Source organism: Aulostomus chinensis, chromosome 1, assembly GCF_037954235.1.
Source record: "Aulostomus chinensis isolate RoL2024-O1b breed Wild chromosome 1, RoL_Achi_v1.0, whole genome shotgun sequence".
Taxonomy (NCBI): Eukaryota; Metazoa; Chordata; class Actinopteri; order Syngnathiformes; family Aulostomidae; genus Aulostomus; species Aulostomus chinensis.
This window is the reverse complement of record NC_141320.1, coordinates 6,601,933-6,621,612: the sequence shown is the minus strand read 5'-3', so window position 1 is coordinate 6,621,612 and position 19,680 is coordinate 6,601,933.

Genomic DNA, 19,680 nt, shown 5'->3' with positions numbered 1-19,680 from the left:
GCTCTAACCTCAAAATGATGGTACAGTGATGTAATGAGGGTTGCTATTTACCTAAGAAATGATGCCACAGTGATGTGGTGAGAGTTGCTACGAACCTCAAAATGATGCTACAGTGATGTGGTGAGAGTTGCTACGAATCTCAAAATGATGCTACAGTGATGTAATGAGGGTTGCTATTTACCTAAGAAATGATGCTACAGTGATGTGTTGAGAGTTACTACGAACCTCAAAATGATGCTACAGTGAAGTAATGAGGGTTGCTATTTACCTAAGAAATGATGCCACAGTGATGTGGTGAGAGTTGCTACGAACCTCAAAATGATGCTACAGTGATGTAATGAGGGTTGCTATTTACCTAAGAAATGATGCCACAGTGATGTGGTGAGAGTTGCTCCGAACCTCAAAATGATGCTACAGTGATGTAATGAGAGTTGCAACGAATCTCAAAACGATGCTAAAGTAATGTCGTGAGAGTTGCTACTATCCTCAAAATGATGCTAAAGTGATGTAATGAGAGTTGCTACAAACCTCAAAATGATGCGACAGTGATGTGGTGAGAGTTGCTACGAATCTCAAAATGATGCGACAGTGATGTAGTGAGAGTTGCTACGAACCTAAGAAGTGATGCTACAGTGATGTAATGAGAGTTGCTACTAATCTCAAAATCATGCTACAGTAATGTCGTGAGAGTTGCTACGAATCTCAAAATGATGCTAAAGTGATGTAATGAGAGTTGCTACAAACCTAAGAAGTGATGCTACAGTGATGTGGTGAGAGTTGATAGTAATTTCAAAATAATGCTAAAGCGGTGTAATGAGAGTTGCTACTTCCCTAAGAAATGATGCTACAATGATGTAGTGAGAGTTGCTACGAACCTCAAAATGATGCAACAGTGATGTAATGAGGGTTGCTATTTACCTAAGAAATGATGCTACAGTGATGTGGTGAGATTTGCTACGAATCTCAAAATGATGCGACAGTGATGTCGTGAGAGTTGCTACGATCCTCAAAATGATGCTAAAGTGATGTAATGAGAGTTGCGACAAACCTAAGAAGTGATGCTACAGTGATGTAGTGAGAGTTGATAGTAATTTCAAAATAATGCTAAAGCGGTGTAATGAGAGTTGCTACTTCCCTAAGAAATGATGCGACAGTGATGTGGTGAGAGTTGCTCTAACCTCAAAATGATGGAACAGTGATATAATGAGGGTTGCTATTTACCTAAGAAATGATGCCACAGTGATGTGGTGAGAGTTGCTACGAACCTCAAAATGATGCTACAGTGATGTGGTGAGAGTTGCTACGAATCTCAAAATGATGCGACAGTAATGTCGTGAGAGTTGCTACGAATCTCAAAATGATGCTAAAGTGATGTAATGAGAGTTGCTAAAAACCTAAGAAGTGATGCTACAGTGATGTGGTGAGAGTTGATAGTAATTTCAAAATAATGCTAAAGCGGTGTAATGAGAGTTGCTACTTCCCTAAGAAGTGATGCTACAGTGATGTGGTGAGAGTTGCTACGAACCTCAAAATGATGCGACAGTGATGTGGTGAGAGTTGCTACGAATCTCAAAATGATGCGACAGTGATGTAGTGAGAGTTGCTACGAACCTAAGAAGTGATGCTACAGTGATGTAATGAGAGTTGCTACGAATCTCCAAATGATGCTAAAGTGATGTAATGAGAGTTGCTACAAACCTAAGAAGTGATGCTACAGTGATGTGGTGAGAGTTGATAGTAATTTCAAAATAATGCTAAAGCGGTGTAATGAGAGTTGCTACTTCCCAAAGAAATGATGCTACAATGATGTAGTGAGAGTTGCTACGAACCTCAAAATGATGCAACAGTGATGTAATGAGGGTTGCTATTTACCTAAGAAATGATGCTACGAATCTCAAAATGATGCGACAGTGATGTCGTGAGAGTTTCTACGATCCTCAAAATGATGCTAAAGCGGTGCAATGAGAGTTGCTACTTCCCTAAGAAATGATGCGACAGTGATGTGGTTAGAGTTGCTCTAACCTCAAAATGATGGTACAGTGATATAATGAGGGTTGCTATTTACCTAAGAAATGATGCCACAGTGATGTGGTGAGAGTTGCTACGAACCTCAAAATGATGCTACAGTGATGCGGTGAGAGTTGCTACGAATCTCAAAATGATGCGACAGTAATGTCGTGAGAGTTGCTACGAATCTCAAAATGATGCTAAAGTGATGTAATGAGAGTTGCTAAAAACCTAAGAAGTGATGCTACAGTGATGTGGTGAGAGTTGATAGTAATTTCAAAATAATGCTAAAGCAGTGTAATGAGAGTTGCTACTAATCTCAAAATCATGGTACAGTAATGTCGTGAGAGTTGCTACGAACCTCGAAATGATTCTAAAGTGATGTAATGAGAGTTGCTACAAACCTAAGAAGTGATGCTACAGTGATGTGGTGAGAGTTGATAGTAATTTCAAAATAATGCTACAGTTGCAACTTCCCTAAGAAATGATGCTACAGTGATGTGGTGAGAGTTGCTCCGAACCTCAAAATGATGCTACAGTGATGTAATGAGGGTTGCTATTTACCTAAGAAATGATGCTACAGTGATGTGGTGAGAGTTGCTACGAACCTCAAAATAATGCTACAGTGATGTGGTGAGAGTTGCTACGAACCGCAAAATGATACTACAGTGATATAATGAGGGTTGCTATTTACATAAGAAATGATGCTGCAGTGATGTGGTGAGAGTTGCTACGAAACTCAAAATGATGCTACAGTGATGTAATGAGGGTTGCTATTTACCTAAGAAATGATGCTACAGTGATGTGGTGAGAGTTGCTACGAATCTCAAAATGATGCTACAGTGATGTGGTGAGAGTTGCTACGAACCGCAAAATGATGCTACAGTGATGTGGTGAGAGTTGCTACGAACCGCAAAATGATACTACAGTGATATAATGAGGGTTGCTATTTACATAAGAAATGATGCTGCAGTGATGTGGTGAGAGTTGCTACGAAACTCAAAATGATGCTACAGTGATGTAATGAGGGTTGCTATTTACCTAAGAAATGATGCTACAGTGATGTGGTGAGAGTTGCTACGAATCTCAAAATGATGCTACAGTGATGTGGTGAGAGTTGCTACGAACCGCAAAATGATGCTACAGTGATGTAATGAGGGTTGCTATTTACCTAAGAAATGATGCTACAGTGATGTGGTGAGAGTTGCTACGAACCTCAAAATGATGCTACAGTGATGTAATGAGGGTTGCTATTTACCTAAGAAATGATGCTACAGTGATGTGGTGAGAGTTGCTACGAACCTCAAAATGATGCTACAGTAATTTCGTGAGAGTTGCTACGAATCTCAAAATGATGCTAAAGTGATGTAATGAGAGTTGCGACAAACCTAAGAAGTGATGCTACAGTGATGTGGTGAGAGTTGATAGTAATTTCAAAATAATGCTAAAGCGGTGTAATGAGAGTTGCTACTTCCCGAGGAAATGATGCTACAATGATGTAGTGAGAGTTGCTACGAACCTCAAAATGATGCAACAGTGATGTAATGAGGGTTGCTATTTACCTAAGAAATGATGCTACAGTGATGTGGTGAGAGTTGCTACGAATCTCAAAATTATGCGACAGTGATGTCGTGAGAGTTGCTACGATCCTAAAAATGATGCTAAAGTGATGTAATGAGAGTTGCGACAAACCTAAGAAGTGATGCTACAGTGATGTAGTGAGAGTTGATAGTAATTTCAAAATAATGCTAAAGCGGTGTAATGAGAGTTGCTACTTCCCTAAGAAATGATGCGACAGTAATGTGGTGAGAGTTGCTCTAACCTCAAAATGATGGTACAGTGATGTAATGAGGGTTGCTATTTACCTAAGAAATGATGCCACAGTGATGTGGTGAGAGTTGCTACGAACCTCAAAATGATGCTACAGTGATGTGGTGAGAGTTGCTACGAATCTCAAAATGATGCTACAGTGATGTAATGAGGGTTGCTATTTACCTAAGAAATGATGCTACAGTGATGTGTTGAGAGTTACTACGAACCTCAAAATGATGCTACAGTGAAGTAATGAGGGTTGCTATTTACCTAAGAAATGATGCCACAGTGATGTGGTGAGAGTTGCTACGAACCTCAAAATGATGCTACAGTGATGTAATGAGGGTTGCTATTTACCTAAGAAATGATGCCACAGTGATGTGGTGAGAGTTGCTCCGAACCTCAAAATGATGCTACAGTGATGTAATGAGAGTTGCAACGAATCTCAAAACGATGCTAAAGTAATGTCGTGAGAGTTGCTACTATCCTCAAAATGATGCTAAAGTGATGTAATGAGAGTTGCTACAAACCTCAAAATGATGCGACAGTGATGTGGTGAGAGTTGCTACGAATCTCAAAATGATGCGACAGTGATGTAGTGAGAGTTGCTACGAACCTAAGAAGTGATGCTACAGTGATGTAATGAGAGTTGCTACTAATCTCAAAATCATGCTACAGTAATGTCGTGAGAGTTGCTACGAATCTCAAAATGATGCTAAAGTGATGTAATGAGAGTTGCTACAAACCTAAGAAGTGATGCTACAGTGATGTGGTGAGAGTTGATAGTAATTTCAAAATAATGCTAAAGCGGTGTAATGAGAGTTGCTACTTCCCTAAGAAATGATGCTACAATGATGTAGTGAGAGTTGCTACGAACCTCAAAATGATGCAACAGTGATGTAATGAGGGTTGCTATTTACCTAAGAAATGATGCTACAGTGATGTGGTGAGATTTGCTACGAATCTCAAAATGATGCGACAGTGATGTCGTGAGAGTTGCTACGATCCTCAAAATGATGCTAAAGTGATGTAATGAGAGTTGCGACAAACCTAAGAAGTGATGCTACAGTGATGTAGTGAGAGTTGATAGTAATTTCAAAATAATGCTAAAGCGGTGTAATGAGAGTTGCTACTTCCCTAAGAAATGATGCGACAGTGATGTGGTGAGAGTTGCTCTAACCTCAAAATGATGGAACAGTGATATAATGAGGGTTGCTATTTACCTAAGAAATGATGCCACAGTGATGTGGTGAGAGTTGCTACGAACCTCAAAATGATGCTACAGTGATGTGGTGAGAGTTGCTACGAATCTCAAAATGATGCGACAGTAATGTCGTGAGAGTTGCTACGAATCTCAAAATGATGCTAAAGTGATGTAATGAGAGTTGCTAAAAACCTAAGAAGTGATGCTACAGTGATGTGGTGAGAGTTGATAGTAATTTCAAAATAATGCTAAAGCGGTGTAATGAGAGTTGCTACTTCCCTAAGAAGTGATGCTACAGTGATGTGGTGAGAGTTGCTACGAACCTAAAAATGATGCGACAGTGATGTGGTGAGAGTTGCTACGAATCTCAAAATGATGCGACAGTGATGTAGTGAGAGTTGCTACGAACCTAAGAAGTGATGCTACAGTGATGTAATGAGAGTTGCTACGAATCTCCAAATGATGCTAAAGTGATGTAATGAGAGTTGCTACAAACCTAAGAAGTGATGCTACAGTGATGTGGTGAGAGTTGATAGTAATTTCAAAATAATGCTAAAGCGGTGTAATGAGAGTTGCTACTTCCCTAAGAAATGATGCTACAATGATGTAGTGAGAGTTGCTACGAACCTCAAAATGATGCAACAGTGATGTAATGAGGGTTGCTATTTACCTAAGAAATGATGCTACGAATCTCAAAATGATGCGACAGTGATGTCGTGAGAGTTTCTACGATCCTCAAAATGATGCTAAAGCGGTGCAATGAGAGTTGCTACTTCCCGAAGAAATGATGCGACAGTGATGTGGTTAGAGTTGCTCTAACCTCAAAATGATGGTACAGTGATATAATGAGGGTTGCTATTTACCTAAGAAATGATGCCACAGTGATGTGGTGAGAGTTGCTACGAACCTCAAAATGATGCTACAGTGATGCGGTGAGAGTTGCTACGAATCTCAAAATGATGCGACAGTAATGTCGTGAGAGTTGCTACGAATCTCAAAATGATGCTAAAGTGATGTAATGAGAGTTGCTAAAAACCTAAGAAGTGATGCTACAGTGATGTGGTGAGAGTTGATAGTAATTTCAAAATAATGCTAAAGCAGTGTAATGAGAGTTGCTACTAATCTCAAAATCATGGTACAGTAATGTCGTGAGAGTTGCTACGAACCTCGAAATGATTCTAAAGTGATGTAATGAGAGTTGCTACAAACCTAAGAAGTGATGCTACAGTGATGTGGTGAGAGTTGATAGTAATTTCAAAATAATGCTACAGTTGCAACTTCCCTAAGAAATGATGCTACAGTGATGTGGTGAGAGTTGCTACGAACCTCAAAATGATGCTACAGTGATGTAATGAGGGTTGCTATTTACCTAAGAAATGATGCTACAGTGATGTGGTGAGAGTTGCTACGAACCTCAAAATAATGCTACAGTGATGTGGTGAGAGTTGCTACGAACCGCAAAATGATACTACAGTGATATAATGAGGGTTGCTATTTACATAAGAAATGATGCTGCAGTGATGTGGTGAGAGTTGCTACGAAACTCAAAATGATGCTACAGTGATGTAATGAGGGTTGCTATTTACCTAAGAAATGATGCTACAGTGATGTGGTGAGAGTTGCTACGAATCTCAAAATGATGCTACAGTGATGTGGTGAGAGTTGCTACGAACCGCAAAATGATGCTACAGTGATGTGGTGAGAGTTGCTACGAACCGCAAAATGATACTACAGTGATATAATGAGGGTTGCTATTTACATAAGAAATGATGCTGCAGTGATGTGGTGAGAGTTGCTACGAAACTCAAAATGATGCTACAGTGATGTAATGAGGGTTGCTATTTACCTAAGAAATGATGCTACAGTGATGTGGTGAGAGTTGCTACGAATCTCAAAATGATGCTACAGTGATGTGGTGAGAGTTGCTACGAACCGCAAAATGATGCTACAGTGATGTAATGAGGGTTGCTATTTACCTAAGAAATGATGCTACAGTGATGTGGTGAGAGTTGCTACGAACCTCAAAATGATGCTACAGTGATGTAATGAGGGTTGCTATTTACCTAAGAAATGATGCTACAGTGATGTGGTGAGAGTTGCTACGAACCTCAAAATGATGCTACAGTGATGTAATGAGGGTTGCTATTTACCTAAGAAATGATGCCATAGTGATGTGGTGAGAGTCTCTCCGAACCTCAAAATGATGCTACAGTGATGTAATGAGAGTTGCTATGAATCTCAAAACGATGCTAAAGTAATGTCGTGAGAGTTGCTACTATCCTCAAAATGATGCTAAAGTGATGTAATGAGAGTTGCTACAAACCTAAGAAGTGATGCTACAGTGATGTGGTGAGAGTTGCTACGAACCTCAAAATGATGCGACAGTGATGTGGTGAGAGTTGCTACGAATCTCAAAATGATGCGACAGTGATGTAGTGAGAGTTGCTACGAACCTAAGAAGTGATGCTACAGTGATGTTATGAGAGTTGCTACTAATCTCAAAATCATGCTACAGTAATGTCGTGAGAGTTGCTACGAATCTCAAAATGATGCTAAAGTGATGTAATGAGAGTTGCTACAAACCTAAGAAGTGATGCTACAGTGATGTGGTGAGAGTTGATAGTAATTTCAAAATAATGCTAAAGCAGTGTAATGAGAGTTGCTACTAATCTCAAAATCATGGTACAGTAATGTCGTGAGAGTTGCTACTAACCTCGAAATGATTCTAAAGTGATGTAATGAGAGTTGCTACAAACCTAAGAAGTGATGCTACAGTGATGTGGTGAGAGTTGATCGTAATTTCAAAATAATGCTAAAGCGGTGTAATGAGAGTTGCTACTTCCCTAAGAAATGATGCTACAGTGATGTGGTGAGAGTTGCTACGAACCTCAAAATGATGCTACAGTGATGCAATGAGGGTTGCTATTTACCTAAGAAATTATGCTACAGTGATGTGGTGAGAGTTGCTACGAATCTCAAAACGATGCTAAAGTAATGTCGTGAGAGTTGCTACTATCCTCAAAATGATGCTAAAGTGATGTAATGAGAGTTGCTACAAACCTAAGAAGTGATGCTACAGTGATGTGGTGAGAGTTGCTACGAACCTCAAAATGATGCGACAGTGATGTAGTGAGAGTTGCTACGAACCTAAGAAGTGATGCTACAGTGATGTTATGAGAGTTGCTACTAATCTCAAAATCATGCTACAGTAATGTCGTGAGAGTTGCTACGAATCTCAAAATGATGCTAAAGTGATGTAATGAGAGTTGCTACAAACCTAAGAAGTGATGCTACAGTGATGTGGTGAGAGTTGATAGTAATTTCAAAATAATGCTAAAGCGGTGTAATGAGAGTTGCTACTAATCTCAAAATCATGGTACAGTAATGTCGTGAGAGTTGCTACTAACCTCGAAATGATTCTAAAGTGATGTAATGAGAGTTGCTACAAACCTAAGAAGTGATGCTACAGTGATGTGGTGAGAGTTGATCGTAATTTCAAAATAATGCTAAAGCGGTGTAATGAGAGTTGCTACTTCCCGAAGAAATGATGCTACAGTGATGTGGTGAGAGTTGCTACGAAACTCAAAATGATGCTACAGTGATGTAATGAGGGTTGCTATTTACCTAAGAAATGATGCTACAGTGATGTGGTGAGAGTTGCTACGAAACTCAAAATGATGCTACAGTGATGTAATGAGGGTTGCTATTTACCTAAGAAATGATGCTACAGTGATGTGGTGAGAGTTGCTACGAATCTCAAAATGATGCTACAGTGATGTGGTGAGAGTTGTTACGAACCGCAAAATGATGCTACAGTGATGTAATGAGGGTTGCTATTTACCTAAGAAATGATGCTACAGTGATGTGGTGAGAGTTGCTACGAACCTCAAAATGATGCTACAGTGATGTAATGAGGGTTGCTATTTACCTAAGAAATGATGCCACAGTGATGTGGTAAGGTTGCTCCGAACCTCAAAATGATGCTACAGTGATGTAATGAGAGTTGCTACGAATCTCAAAACGATGCTAAAGTAATGTCGTGAGAGTTGCTACTATCCTCAAAATGATGCTAAAGTGATGTAATGAGAGTTGCTACAAACCTAAGAAGTGATGCTACAGTGATGTGGTGAGAGTTGATAGTAATTTCAAAATAATGCTAAAGCGGTGTAATGAGAGTTGCTACTTCCCTAAGAAATGATGCTACAATGATGTAGTGAGAGTTGCTACGAACCTCAAAATGATGCAACAGTGATGTAATGAGGGTTGCTATTTACCGAAGAAATGATGCTACAGTGATGTGGTGAGAGTTGCTACGAATCTCAAAATGATGCGACAGTGATGTCGTGAGAGTTGCTACAGTCCTCAAAATGATGCTAAAGTGATGTAATGAGAGTTGCGACAATCCTAAGAAGTGATGCTACAGTGGTGTAGTGAGAGTTGATAGTAATTTCAAAATAATGCTAAAGCGGTGTAATGAGAGTTGCTACTTCCCTAAGAAATGATGCGACAGTGATGTGGTGAGAGTTGCTCTAACCTCAAAATGATGGTACAGTGATGTAATGAGGGTTGCTATTTACCTAAGAAATTATGCCACAGTGATGTGGTGAGAGTTGCTACGAACCTCAAAATGATGCTACAGTGATTTGGTGAGAGTTGCTACGAATCTCAAAATGATGCTAAAGTGATGTAATGAGAGTTGCTAAAAACCTAAGAAGTGATGCTACAGTGATGTGGTGAGAGTTGATAGTAATTTCAAAATAATGCTAAAGCAGTGTAATGAGAGTTGCTACTAATCTCAAAATCATGTTACAGTAATGTCGTGAGAGTGGCTACGAACCTCGAAATGATTCTAAAGTGATGTAATGAGAGTTGCTACAAACCTAAGAATTGATGCTACAGTGATGTGGTGAGAGTTGATAGTAATTTCAAAATAATGCTACAGTTGCAAATTCCCTAAGAAATGATGCTACAGTGATGTGGTGAGAGTTGCTACGAACCTCAAAATGATGCTACAGTGATGTAATGAGGGTTGCTATTTACCTAAGAAATGATGCTACAGTGATGTGGTGAGAGTTGCTACGAACCTCAAAATGATGCTACAGTGATGTGGTGAGAGTTGCTACGAACCTAAAAATGATACTACAGTGATATAATGAGGGTTGCTATTTACATAAGAAATGATGCTGCAGTGATGTGGTGAGAGTTGCTACGAAACTCAAAATGATGTTACAGTGATGTAATGAGGGTTGCTATTTACCTAAGAAATGATGCTACAGTGATGTGGTGAGAGTTGCTACGAATCTCAAAATGATGCTACAGTGATGTGGTGAGAGTTGCTACGAACCGCAAAATGATGCTACAGTGATGTAATGAGGGTTGCTATTTACCTAAGAAATGATGCTACAGTGATGTGGTGAGAGTTGCTACGAACCTCAAAATGATGCTACAGTGATGTAATGAGGGTTGCTATTTACCTAAGAAATGATGCCACTGTGATGTGGTGAGAGTTGCTCCGAACCTCAAAATGATGCTACAGTGATGTAATGAGAGTTGCTACGAATCTCAAAACGATGCTAAAGTAATGTCGTGAGAGTTGCTACTATCCTCAAAATGATGCTAAAGTGATGTAATGAGAGTTGCTACAAACCTAAGAAGTGATGCTACAGTGATGTGGTGAGAGTTGCTACGAACCTCAAAATGATGCGACAGTGATGTGGTGAGAGTTGCTACGAATCTCAAAATGATGCGACAGTGATGTAGTGAGAGTTGCTACGAACCTAAGAAGTGATGCTACAGTGATGTTATGAGAGTTGCTACTAATCTCAAAATCATGCTACAGTAATGTCGTGAGAGTTGCTACGAATCTCAAAATGATGCTAAAGTGATGTAATGAGAGTTGCTACAAACCTAAGAAGTGATGCGACAGTGATGTGGTGAGAGTTGATAGTAATTTCAAAATAATGCTAAAGCGGTGTAATGAGAGTTGCTACTTCCCTAAGAAATGATGCTACAATGATGTAGTGAGAGTTGCTACGAACCTCAAAATGATGCAACAGTGATGTAATGAGGGTTGCTATTTACTTAAGAAATGATGCTACAGTGATGTGGTGAGAGTTGCTACGAATCTCAAAATGATGCGACAGTGATGTCGTGAGAGTTGCTACGATCCTCAAAATGATGCTAAAGTGATGTAATGAGAGTTGCGACAAACCTAAGAAGTGATGCTACAGTGATGTAGTGAGAGTTGATAGTAATTTCAAAATAATGCTAAAGCGGTGTAATGAGAGTTGCTACTTCCCTAAGAAATGATGCGACAGTGATGTGGTGAGAGTTGCTCTAACCTCAAAATAATGGTACAGTGATGTAATGAGGGTTGCTATTTATCTAAGAAATGATGCCACAGTGATGTGGTGAGAGTTGCTACGAACCTCAAAATGATGCTACAGTGATGTGGTGAGAGTTGCTACGAATCTCAAAATGATGCTACAGTGATGTAATGAGGGTTGCTATTTACCTAAGAAATGATGCTACAGTGATGTGGTGAGAGTTGCTACGAACCTCAAAATGATGCTACAGTGATGTAATGAGGGTTGCTATTTACCTAAGAAATGATGCCACAGTGATGTGGTGAGAGTTGCTCCGAACCTCAAAATGATGCTACAGTGATGTTATGAGAGTTGCTACGAATCTCAAAACGATGCTAAAGTAATGTCGTGAGAGTTGCTACTATCCTCAAAATGATGCTAAAGTGATGTAATGAGAGTTGCTACAAACCTAAGAAGTGATGCTACAGTGATGTGGTGAGAGTTGCTCCGAACCTCAAAATGATGCGACAGTAATGTTGTGAGAGTTGCTACGAATCTCAAAATGATGCTAAAGTGATGTAATGAGAGTTGCTAAAAACCTAAGAAGTGATGCTACAGTGATGTGGTGAGAGTTGATAGTAATTTCAAAATAATGCTAAAGCAGTGTAATGAGAGTTGCTACTAATCTCAAAATCATGGTACAGTAATGTCGTGAGAGTTGCTACTAACCTCGAAATGATTCTAAAGTGATGTAATGAGAGTTGCTACAAACCTAAGAAGTGATGCTACAGTGATGTGGTGAGAGTTGATAGTAATTTCAAAATAATGCTAAAGCGGTGTAATGAGAGTTGCTACTTCCCTAAGAAATGATGCTACAGTGATGTGGTGAGAGTTGCTACGAAACTCAAAGTGATGCTACAGTGATGTAATGAGGGTTACTATTTACCTAAGAAATGATGCTACAGTGATGTGGTGAGAGTTGCTACGAAACTCAAAATGATGCTACAGTGATGTAATGAGGGTTGCTATTTACCTAAGAAATGATGCTACAGTGATGTGGTGAGAGTTGCTACGAATCTCAAAATGATGCTACAGTGATGTGGTGAGAGTTGCTACGAACCGCAAAATGATGCTACAGTGATGTAATGAGGGTTGCTATTTACCTAAGAAATGATGCTACAGTGATGTGGTGAGAGTTGCTACGAACCTCAAAATGATGCTACAGTGATGTAATGAGGGTTGCTATTTACCTAAGAAATGATGCCACAGTGATGTGGTAAGGTTGCTCCGAACCTCAAAATGATGCTACAGTGATGTAATGAGAGTTGCTACGAATCTCAAAACGATGCTAAAGTAATGTCGTGAGAGTTGCTACTATCCTCAAAATGATGCTAAAGTGATGTAATGAGAGTTGCTACAAACCTAAGAAGTGATGCTACAGTGATGTGGTGAGAGTTGATAGTAATTTCAAAATAATGCTAAAGCGGTGTAATGAGAGTTGCTACTTCCCTAAGAAATGATGCTACAATGATGTAGTGAGAGTTGCTACGAACCTCAAAATGATGCAACAGTGATGTAATGAGGGTTGCTATTTACCGAAGAAATTATGCTACAGTGATGTGGTGAGAGTTGCTAAGAATCTCAAAATGATGCGACAGTGATGTCGTGAGAGTTGCTACAGTCCTCAAAATGATGCTAAAGTGATGTAATGAGAGTCCGACAATCCTAAGAAGTGATGCTACAGTGGTGTAGTGAGAGTTGATAGTAATTTCAAAATAATGCTAAAGCGGTGTAATGAGAGTTGTTACTTCCCTAAGAAATGATGCGACAGTGATGTGGTGAGAGTTGCTCTAACCTCAAAATGATGGTACAGTGATGTAATGAGGGTTGCTATTTACCTAAGAAATGATGCCACAGTGATGTGGTGAGAGTTTCTACGAACCTCAAAATGATGCTACAGTGATTTGGTGAGAGTTGCTACAAATCTCAAAATGATGCGACAGTAATGTCGTGAGAGTTGCTACGAATCTCAAAATGATGCTAAAGTGATGTAATGAGAGTTGCTACAAACCTAAGAAGTGATGCTACAGTGATGTGGTGAGAGTTGATAGTAATTTCAAAATAATGCTAAAGCGGTGTAATGAGAGTTGCTACTTCCCTAAGAAATGATGCTACAATGATGTGGTGAGAGTTGCTACGAATCTCAAAATGATGCTACAGTGATGTGGTGAGAGTTGCTACGAACCGCAAAATGATGCTACAGTGATGTAATGAGGGTTGCTATTTACCTAAGAAATGATGCTACAGTGATGTGGTGAGAGTTGCTACGAACCTCAAAATGATGCTACAGTGATGTAATGAGGGTTGCTATTTACCTAAGAAATGATGCCACAGTGATGTGGTGAGAGTTGCTCCGAACCTCAAAATGATGCTACAGTGATGTAATGAGAGTTGCAACGAATCTCAAAACGATGCTAAAGTAATGTCGTGAGAGTTGTTACTATCCTCAAAATGATTCTAAAGTGATGTAATGAGAGTTTCTACAAACCTAAGAAGTGATGCTACAGTGATGTGGTGAGAGTTGCTACGAACCTCAAAATGATGCGACAGTGATGTGGTGAGAGTTGCTACGAATCTCAAAATGATGCTACAGTGATTTGGTGAGAGTTGCTACGAATCTCAAAATGATGCGACAGTAATGTCGTGAGAGTTGCTACGAATCTCAAAATGATGCTAAAGTGATGTAATGAGAGTTGCTAAAAACCTAAGAAGTGATGCTACAGTGATGTGGTGAGAGTTGATAGTAATTTCAAAATAATGCTAAAGCAGTGTAATGAGAGTTGCTACTAATCTCAAAATCATGGTACAGTAATGTCGTGAGAGTGGCGACGAACCTCGAAATGATTCTAAAGTGATGTAATGAGAGTTGCTACAAACCTACGAAGTGATGCTACAGTGATGTGGTGAGAGTTGATAGTAATTTCAAAATAATGCTACAGTTGCAACTTCCCTAAGAAATGATGCTACAGTGATGTGGTGAGAGTTGCTACGAACCTCAAAATGATGCTACAGTGATGTAATGAGGGTTGCTATTTACCTAAGAAATGATGCTACAGTGATGTGGTGAGAGTTGCTACGAACCTCAAAATGATGCTACAGTGATGTGGTGAGAGTGGCTACGAACCTCAAAATGATACTACAGTGATATAATGAGGGTTGCTATTTACATAAGAAATGATGCTGCAGTGATGTGGTGAGAGTTGCTACGAAACTCAAAATGATGCTACAGTGATGTAATGAGGGTTGCTATTTACCTAAGAAATGATGCTACAGTGATGTGGTGAGAGTTGCTACGAATCTCAAAATGATGCTACAGTGATGTGGTGAGAGTTGCTACGAACCGCAAAATGATGCTACAGTGATGTAATGAGGGTTGCTATTTACCTAAGAAATGATGCTACAGTGATGTGGTGAGAGTTGCTACGAACCTCAAAATGATGCTACAGTGATGTAATGAGGGTTGCTATTTACCTAAGAAATGATGCCACAGTGATGTGGTGAGAGTTGCTACTATCCTCAAAATGATGCTAAAGTGATGTAATGAGAGTTGCTACAAACCTAAGAAGTGATGCTACAGTGATGTGGTGAGAGTTGATAGTAATTTCAAAATAATGCCAAAGCGGTGTAATGGGAGTTGCTACTTCCCTAAGAAATGATGCTACAATGATGTAGTGAGAGTTGCTACGAACCTCAAAATGATGCAACAGTGATGTAATGAGGGTTGCTATTTACCTAAGAAATGATGCTACAGTGATGTGGTGAGAGTTGCTACGAATCTCAAAATGATGCGACAGTGATGTCGTGAGAGTTGCTACGATCCTCAAAATGATGCTAAAGTGATGTAATGAGAGTTGCGACAAACCTAAGAAGTGATGCTACAGTGATGTAGTGAGAGTTGATAGTAATTTCAAAATAATGCTAAAGCGGTGTAATGAGAGTTGCTACTTCCCTAAGAAATGATGCGACAGTGATGTGGTGAGAGTTGCTCTAACCTCAAAATAATGGTACAGTGATGTAATGAGGGTTGCTATTTATCTAAGAAATGATGCCACAGTGATGTGGTGAGAGTTGCTACTAACCTCAAAATGATGCTACAGTGATTTGGTGAGAGTTGCTACGAATCTCAAAATGATGCTACAGTGATGTAATGAGGGTTGCTATTTACCTAAGAAATGATGCTACAGTGATGTAATGAGGGTTGCTATTTACCTAAGAAATGATGCCACAGTGATGTGGTGAGAGTTGCTACGAACCTCAAAATGATGCTACAGTGATTTGGTGAGAGTTGCTACAAATCTCAAAATGATGCGACAGTAATGTCGTGAGAGTTGCTACGAATCTCAAAATGATGCTAAAGTGATGTAATAAGAGTTGCTACAAACCTAAGAAGTGATGCTACAGTGATGTGGTGAGAGTTGATAGTAATTTCAAAATAATGCTAAAGCGGTGTAATGAGAGTTGCTACTTCCCTAAGAAATGATGCTACAATGATGTGGTGAGAGTTGCTACGAATCTCAAAATGATGCTACAGTGATGTGGTGAGAGTTGCTACGAACCGCAAAATGATGCTACAGTGATGTAATGAGGGTTGCTATTTACCTAAGAAATGATGCTACAGTGATGTGGTGAGAGTTGCTACGAACCTCAAAATGATGCTACAGTGATGTAATGAGGGTTGCTATTTACCTAAGAAATGATGCCACAGTGATGTGGTGAGAGTTGCTCCGAACCTCAAAATGATGCTACAGTGATGTAATGAGAGTTGCAACGAATCTCAAAACGATGCTAAAGTAATGTCGTGAGAGTTGTTACTATCCTCAAAATGATTCTAAAGTGATGTAATGAGAGTTTCTACAAACCTAAGAAGTGATGCTACAGTGATGTGGTGAGAGTTGCTACGAACCTCAAAATGATGCGACAGTGATGTGGTGAGAGTTGCTACGAATCTCAAAATGATGCTACAGTGATTTGGTGAGAGTTGCTACGAATCTCAAAATGATGCGACAGTAATGTCGTGAGAGTTGCTACGAATCTCAAAATGATGCTAAAGTGATGTAATGAGAGTTGCTAAAAACCTAAGAAGTGATGCTACAGTGATGTGGTGAGAGTTGATAGTAATTTCAAAATAATGCTAAAGCAGTGTAATGAGAGTTGCTACTAATCTCAAAATCATGGTACAGTAATGTCGTGAGAGTGGCGACGAACCTCGAAATGATTCTAAAGTGATGTAATGAGAGTTGCTACAAACCTAAGAAGTGATGCTACAGTGATGTGGTGAGAGTTGATAGTAATTTCAAAATAATGCTACAGTTGCAACTTCCCTAAGAAATGATGCTACAGTGATGTGGTGAGAGTTGCTACGAACCTCAAAATGATGCTACAGTGATGTAATGAGGGTTGCTATTTACCTAAGAAATGATGCTACAGTGATGTGGTGAGAGTTGCTACGAACCTCAAAATGATGCTACAGTGATGTGGTGAGAGTGGCTACGAACCTCAAAATGATACTACAGTGATATAATGAGGGTTGCTATTTACATAAGAAATGATGCTGCAGTGATGTGGTGAGAGTTGCTACGAAACTCAAAATGATGCTACAGTGATGTAATGAGGGTTGCTATTTACCTAAGAAATGATGCTACAGTGATGTGGTGAGAGTTGCTACGAATCTCAAAATGATGCGACAGTGATGTGGTGAGAGTTGCTACGAACCGCAAAATGATGCTACAGTGATGTAATGAGGGTTGCTATTTACCTAAGAAATGATGCTACAGTGATGTGGTGAGAGTTGCTACGAACCTCAAAATGATGCTACAGTGATGTAATGAGGGTTGCTATTTACCTAAGAAATGATGCCACAGTGATGTGGTGAGAGTTGCTCCGAACCTCAAAATGATGCTACAGTGATGTAATGAGAGTTGCTACGAATCTCAAAACGATGCTAAAGTAATGTCGTGAGAGTTGCTACTATCCTCAAAATGATGCTAAAGTGATGTAATGAGAGTTGCTACAAACCTAAGAAGTGATGCTACAGTGATGTGGTGAGAGTTGATAGTAATTTCAAAATAATGCCAAAGCGGTGTAATGGGAGTTGCTACTTCCCTAAGAAATGATGCTACAATGATGTAGTGAGAGTTGCTACGAACCTCAAAATGATGCAACAGTGATGTAATGAGGGTTGCTATTTACCTAAGAAATGATGCTACAGTGATGTGGTGAGAGTTGCTACGAATCTCAAAATGATGCGACAGTGATGTCGTGAGAGTTGCTACGATCCTCAAAATGATGCTAAAGTGATGTAATGAGAGTTGCGACAAACCTAAGAAGTGATGCTACAGTGATGTAGTGAGAGTTGATAGTAATTTCAAAATAATGCTAAAGCGGTGTAATGAGAGTTGCTACTTCCCAAAGAAATGATGCGACAGTGATGTGGTGAGAGTTGCTCTAACCTCAAAATAATGGTACAGTGATGTAATGAGGGTTGCTATTTATCTAAGAAATGATTCCACAGTGATGTGGTGAGAGTTGCTACTAACCTCAAAATGATGCTACAGTGATTTGGTGAGAGTTGCTACGAATCTCAAAATGATGCTACAGTGATGTAATGAGGGTTGCTATTTACCTAAGAAATGATGCTACAGTGATGTGGTGAGAGTTGCTACGAACCTCAAAATGATGCTACAGTGATGTAATGAGGGTTGCTATTTACCTAAGAAATGATGCCACAGTGATGTGGTGAGAGTTGCTCCGAACCTCAAAATGATGCTACAGTGATGTTATGAGAGTTGCTACGAATCTCAAAACGATGCTAAAGTAATGTCTTGAGAGTTGCTACTATCCTCAAAATGATGCTAAAGTGATGTAATGAGAGTTGCTACAAACCTAAGAAGTGATGCTACAGTGATGTGGTGAGAGTTGCTACGAACCTCACAATGATGCGACAGTAATGTTGTGAGAGTTGCTACGAATCTCAAAATGATGCTAAAGTGATGTAATGAGAGTTGCTAAAAACCTAAGAAGTGATGCTACAGTGATGTGGTGAGAGTTGATAGTAATTTCAAAATAATGCTAAAGCAGTGTAATGAGAGTTGCTACTAATCTCAAAATCATGGTACAGTAATGTCGTGAGAGTTGCTACTAACCTCGAAACGATTCTAAAGTGATGTAATGAGAGTTGCTACAAACCTAAGAAGTGATGCTACAGTGATGTGGTGAGAGTTGATAGTAATTTCAAAATAATGCTAAAGCGGTGTAATGAGAGTTGCTACTTCCCTAAGAAATGATGCTACAGTGATGTGGTGAGAGTTGCTACGAAACTCAAAATGATGCTACAGTGATGTAATGAGGGTTGCTATTTACCGAAGAAATGATGCTACAGTGATGTGGTGAGAGTTGCTACGAAACTCAAAATGATGCAACAGTGATGTAATGAGGGTTGCTATTTACCTAAGAAATGATGCTACAGTGATGTGGTGAGAGTTGCTAAGAATCTCAAAATGATGCTACAGTGATGTGGTGAGAGTTGCTACGAACCGCAAAATGATGCTACAGTGATGTAATGAGGGTTGCTATTTACCTAAGAAATGATGCTACAGTGATGTGGTGAGAGTTGCTACGAACCTCAAAGTGATGCTACAGTGATGTAATGAGGGTTGCTATTTACCTAAGAAATGATGCCACAGTGATGTGGTAAGGTTGCTCCGAACCTCAAAATGATGCTACAGTGATGTAATGAGAGTTGCTACGAATCTCAAAACGATGCTAAAGTAATGTCGTGAGAGTTGCTACTATCCTCAAAATGATGCTAAAGTGATGTAATGAGAGTTGCTACAAACCTAAGAAGTGATGCTACAGTGATGTGGTGAGAGTTGATAGTAATTTCAAAATAATGCTAAAGCGGTGTAATGAGAGTTGCTACTTCCCGAAGAAATGATGCTACAATGATGTAGTGAGAGTTGCTACGAACCTCAAAATGATGCAACAGTGATGTAATGAGGGTTGCTATTTACCGAAGAAATGATGCTACAGTGATGTGGTGAGAGTTGCTACGAATCTCAAAATGATGCGACAGTGATGTCGTGAGAGTTGCTACAGTCCTCAAAATGATGCTAAAGTGATGTAATGAGAATTGCGACAATCCTAAGAAGTGATGCTACAGTGGTGTAGTGACAGTTGATAGTAATTTCAAAATAATGCTAAAGCGGTGTAATGAGAGTTGCTACTTCCCTAAGAAATGATGCGACAGTGATGTGGTGAGAGTTGCTCTAACCTCAAAATGATGGTACAGTGATG